This window comes from Pristiophorus japonicus, chromosome 15 (genome assembly GCF_044704955.1).
Source record: "Pristiophorus japonicus isolate sPriJap1 chromosome 15, sPriJap1.hap1, whole genome shotgun sequence".
NCBI lineage: Eukaryota > Metazoa > Chordata > Chondrichthyes > Pristiophoridae > Pristiophorus > Pristiophorus japonicus.
This window is the reverse complement of record NC_091991.1, coordinates 85162886-85168551: the sequence shown is the minus strand read 5'-3', so window position 1 is coordinate 85168551 and position 5666 is coordinate 85162886. Positions and strand designations below refer to the sequence as shown.

The 5666-nt window shown below is 50.1% G+C and overlaps 1 pseudogene; it reads right to left on the bottom strand.

Annotated features, from left to right (window-relative positions):
* Positions 1–3125: 3125 nt before the first annotated feature.
* Positions 3126–3364, bottom strand: LOC139226038 (U2 spliceosomal RNA; annotated as a pseudogene).
* Between the last annotated feature and the right edge of the window lie 2302 nt (positions 3365–5666).

Below are 5666 nucleotides of genomic sequence, written 5' to 3'. Positions count from 1 at the left end.
CAACTGCGAGGGACTATGGAGCGTCCTCCTCCGTTTCGGCTGCCCCCAAAAGTTTGTCACCATCCTCCGCCTGCTCCACGATGACATGCAGGCCGTGATCCTGACCAACGGATCCACCACAGATCCAATCCACGTCCAGGCCGGGGTCAAAGCAGGGCTGTATCATCACGCCAACCCTCTTCCTCACTGCAATGCTCCACTTCACACTCAACAAGCTGGAGAACCAGTGGAAACCTGTTCAACCTTCGTCATCTCCACGTCAGATCCAAGACCGTCCCTGTTATATATGTAAACTTGTATATACCCTGTACAGCCACCAGAGGGCTCATCCCCTGGAGTCCCAAGGGATCCCATAATCCCTTGGGAGCACAGGTATTTAAGGAGGCCTCACAGGTTGGAGAGGCACTCCGGAGACCTGCAATAAAAGACTAAGGTCACACTTTACTTTGAGCTCAAAGTATCTAGTCAGCCTCTTTCTTCATACCTAACAACTGGCGACGAGATAAAGATAACGAACCTAGCGATGCAGAGAACTGTGGGCATCCTGGAGAAATTCTCGGAGGGAAATGATTGGGAAACCTTTGTGGAGCGACTCGACCAATACTTCGTGGCCAACGAGCTGGAAGGAGAGGCGAACGCTGCCAAACGAAGGGCGATCCTCCTCACCGTCTGCGGGGCACCAACATATGGCCTCGTGAAAAATCTGCTTGCTCCAGCGAAAGCCACAGAGAGATCATACGATAATTTGTGCAACACTGGTCCGGAAGCATTTGAACCCGAAGGAAAGCGTTCTGATGGCAAGTTATGTTTCCGAGCTAAGACACCTTGCAAGACATTGCAAATTTGAAGGGCATTTGCAGCACATGCTCAGAGACTTTTTTGTCTTGTGGCATTGGCCACGAAATAATACTTCGCAAATTTTTGACACGTAGAGACCCCAACCTTGAGTAAGGCCATAGCGATAGCCCAGGCATTCATTGCCACCAGTGACAATACGAAGCAAATCTCCCAGCACACAAGTGCTGCTACAAGTACTGTGAACAAAGTGATGTTGTTTTCAAATCGCAACGCCTGCAGCTGCATGTCCGCAGATGTCTGAGAGTCCACCATCAAGGGTGATGAATGCAAAGCCATTAACACCTTGTTGGTGCTACGGGAGTGATCATCATTTCCAGTCATGCCACTTCAAAGGCTACATTTGCAAGGGCTGTGGAACAATGGGACACATCCAACGTATGTGCAGGCGAACTGCAAATCCTGTTAATCCTGCAAACCACCATGTTGCAGAGGAGGACAGATCCATGGCGGATCACAACGAACCAAAGCCTCAGACCGAGGAGGCAGAGGTACATGGAGTGCACATATTTACCACAAAGTGTCTCCCGATAATGCTGAATGTTGAACTAAATGGACTCCCGGTGTCAATGGAGCTGGACATAGGCGCAAGCCAGTCCATCATGAGCAAAAAGACTTTCAAAAAATTGTGGTGCAGCAAGGCCTCAAGGCCAGTCTTAACTCCAATTCACATGAAACTAAGAACTTACACAAAGAAACTGATTCCCGTAATCGACAGTGCTACTGTAAAGGTCTCCTACAATGGAGCGGTGCACAAGCTACCACTCTGGGTGGTACCGGGTGATGGTCCCACGCTGCTCGGCTGGAGCTGGCTGGGAAAGATATGCTGGAACTGGGACGACGCCCAGTTCTCACCCACTGACGACACTTCATGTGCCCAGGTCTTAAACGAGTTCCCTTTACTGTTCGAACCAGGCATCGGGAAATTCCAAGGAGAAAAAGTGCTGATTCCGGGGGGGCGACCCATCCATTACAAGGCGAGAGCAGTACTGTACATGATGAGAGAAAGGGTAGAGATCGAGCTAGACCGGCTGCAAAGAGAGGGCATCATTTCACCGGTAGAGTTCAGCGAGTGGGCCAGCCCGATCGTCCCAGTCCTCAAGGGAGACGGCACCATCAGAATCTGTGGTGATTACAAAGTAACTATCAATCATTTCTCCCTGCAGGACCAATACCCACTACCAAAGGCCAATGACCTCTTTGCAATGCTGGCGGGAGGAAAGACGTTCACGAAGCTGGACTTAACTTCAGCCTACATATGCAGGAGCTGGAGGAATCATCGAAGGGCCTCACCTGCATCAACACGCACAAAGGTCTCTTCATTTATAACAGATGCCCATTTGGAATCCGATCAACGGCGGCAATATTCCAGAGAAACATGGAAAGCTTACTGAAGTCGGTCTCGCGCATGGTGGTCTTCCCGGACAACATCTTGGTTACAGGTCGGGACACAGTCGAGCATCTGCAGAACCTGGAGGAGGTTCTTAGTCTACTCAACCGCGTGGGGCTCAGGTTAAAATGCTCGAAGTATGTTTTCCTGGCGTTTGAAGTGGAGTTCCTGGGGAGGAGGATTGCGGCGGACGGCATCAGGCCCACCAATGCGAAGACGGAGGCAATCGAGAACGCCCCAAGGCCACAGAACGTGACGGAGCAACGGTCAGTTCTAGGACTCCTGAACTACTTTCGTAACTTCTTAACGGGTCTCAGCACACTGCTAGAACCACTGCACGCCTTACTGCGTAAAGGGGACGAATGGGTATGGGGCAAAAGCCAAGAAAATGCCTTTGTAAAAGTGAGAAAATTGTTATGCTCAAACAAATTGCTTGTGTTGTATGATCCATGTAAGGGTTTGGTACTAGCATGTGATGCGTCGTCATATGGCGTCGGGTATGTATTGCAACAAGCTAATGCTTTGGGGAAATTGCAACCAGTTGCTTCTGCATCCAGAAGTCTGTCTAAGGCTGAGAGAGACTACAGCATGATTGAAAAAGAAGTGTTAGAGTGTTTCTATGGGGTAAAGAAAATGCATCAATACCTGTTTGGGATAAAATTTGAATTGGAAACTGACCATAAGCCACTGATATCCCTGTTTTCCGAGAGTAAGGGGATAAATACTAATGCATAGGCCCACATCCAGAGATGGGCGCTCACGTTTTTTTTTGAAATTCGTAGCCAATCGTTCCAATTCTTTGTCAAATCACAAACGCCAGAGGTCACCTTGCACACATCAAGGATCACTCTGCGCCAATGCTCTTAGCCAAAAGGCCGAGAGCCACTGCACCGTTCCTGGAAGTACTGCAATACCAGGTTCGTGCCATGGAGGTGGATGGGTCAGGTCCCCCACACACCTCCGTGGAGGTGGATGGGTCAAGCCATCCCACCCACCTCCTATTTCCAAAAACGCAAGCATATACCTTCCTGATCCAGGGAGAATCACCTTGGGGTTATGGTGGTTACTCCCCTGTCAGGTCAGTTACGCATGATCTTAGCCAAAAGGCCGAGAAGCGAGATGGGTGCTCACGTTGTCCGCATACAACTACGCCATCCGCCACAGGCCAGGCACAGAAAACTGTGCCGGTGCTCTCAGTAGGCTGCCATTGCCCACCATGAGGGTGGAAATGGCGCAGCCCGCAGATCTAGTCATGGTTATGGAAGCATTTGAGAGTGAGCAATCACCGTCACAGCCTGACAGATTAGAACCTGGACGAGCCAGGACCCCTTACTGTCCCTAGTTAAAAACTGTGTGCTTCACGGGAGCTGGTCTAGTGTCCCAGTGGAAATGCAGGAAGACATAAAACCGTTCCAGCGGCGCAAAGGTGAAATATCTATACAGGCAGACTGCCTTCTGTGGGGAAATCGGGTAGTGGTTCCCAAGAAGGGCAGAGACACCTTCATCAGTGGCCTCCACAGTACTCACCCAGGCATCGTAATGATGAAAGCGATAGCCAGATCCCACGTGTGGTGGCCCGGGATCGATGCGGACTTAGAGTCCTGCATGCACAGATGTAATACATGCTCGCAGTTAAGCAATGTACCCAGGGAGGCGCCACTAAGTTTATGGTCTTGGCCCTCCAAACCATGGTCTAGGGTACACGTTGACTATGCAGGCCCGTTCTTGGGTAAAGTGTTCCTTGTGGTTGTAGACGCGTACTCCAAATGGATTGAATGTGATATAATGTCAGCAAGCACGTCTGCTGCCACTACTGAAAGACTGCGGGCCATGTTTGCCACGCACCGACTACCTGATGTCCTTGTGAGCAACAATGGTCCATTTTTTACCAGTGCTGAGTTCAAAGAATTCATGACCCATAATGGGATCAAATATGTTACATCTGCCCCGTTCAAACCAGCATCCACTGGTCAGGCAGAGAGAGCAGTACAAACCATCAAGCAGGGCCTGAAGAGGGTAACGGAAGGCTCACTGCAGACTCGCCTATCCCGAGTCCTGCTTAGCTACCGCACGAGACCTCACTCGCTCACTGGGATCCGACCTGCTGAACTGCTCATGAAAAGAGCACTTAAGACAAGGCTCTCGTTAGTTCACCCTGATCTACATGAACAGGTAGAGAGCAGGCGGCCTCAACAAAATACATATCATGATAGCGCAAACACGAGATTGAAATCAATGATCCTGCATTTGTATTGAATTATGGACAAGGTCCCAAGTGGCTCCCCGGCACTGTCATGGCCAAAGAGGGGAGCAGGGTGTTTTGGGTCAAACTTTCAAATGGACTCATTCACCGGAAACACCTGGACCAAATCAAACTCAGATTCACAGACTATCCTGAGCAACCCACCTTGGACCCTACCTTCTTTGACCCCCCAACATACACACCGTGGTTGGCCATGAAGCAGAACCCATTACCCGAAGCAGCCCAACAGGACTCAACACACCAGCAGCCCAGCGAGGGTCCAATAGATGATTCACCAATACCGGCATTCTCACCGAGACGATCAACCAGGGCAAGAAGGACCCCAGATCGACTCATCTTGTAAATAGTTGCACTGTTGACTTTGGGGGGAGAGTGTTGTTATATATGTAAACTTGTATATACCCTGTACAGCCACCAGAGGGCTCATCCCCTGGAGTCCCAAGGGATCCCATAATCCCCTTTGGAGCACAGGTATTTAAGAAGGCCTCACAGGTTGGAGAGGCACTCTGGAGACCTGCAATAAAAGACTGTCACACTTTACTTTGAGCTCACAGTATCTAGTCAGACTCTTTCTTCATACTTAACAGTCCCAACCTCTGTCGTCGAACTACAGTACACGGATGATGCTTGCGACTGCACACATTCAGAGGCTGAACTCCAAGTCATAGTCAACATCTTCACTGAGGCATACAAAAGCATGGGCTTTACACTAAACATCCATAAGACAAAGGTCCTCTGCCAACTTCACCCCGATACACAGCACAGCCTCCCCCAGTTATCAAGATCCACAGCACGGCCCTGGACAACATGGACCACTTTCCATACCTCGCGAGCCTATTATCAGCAAGTGCAGACATCGACGATGGGGTTTAACACTGTCTCCAGTGCGCCAGCGCAAACTTCGGCCGCCTGAGAAAGAGAGTGTTCGAAGATCAGGCCCTTAAATCTGCCACCAAGCTTATGGTCTACAGGGCTGTAGCGATACCCGCCCTCCTGTATGGCTCAGAGTGGATCATATACAATAGACACCTCAAATCGCTGGAGAAATACCACTGACGATGTCTCCGCAAGATCCTGCAAATTCCCTGGGAGGACAGACGCACTAACATTAGCATCCTCGAACAGGCCAACATCCCCAGCATCGAAGCACTGACTACA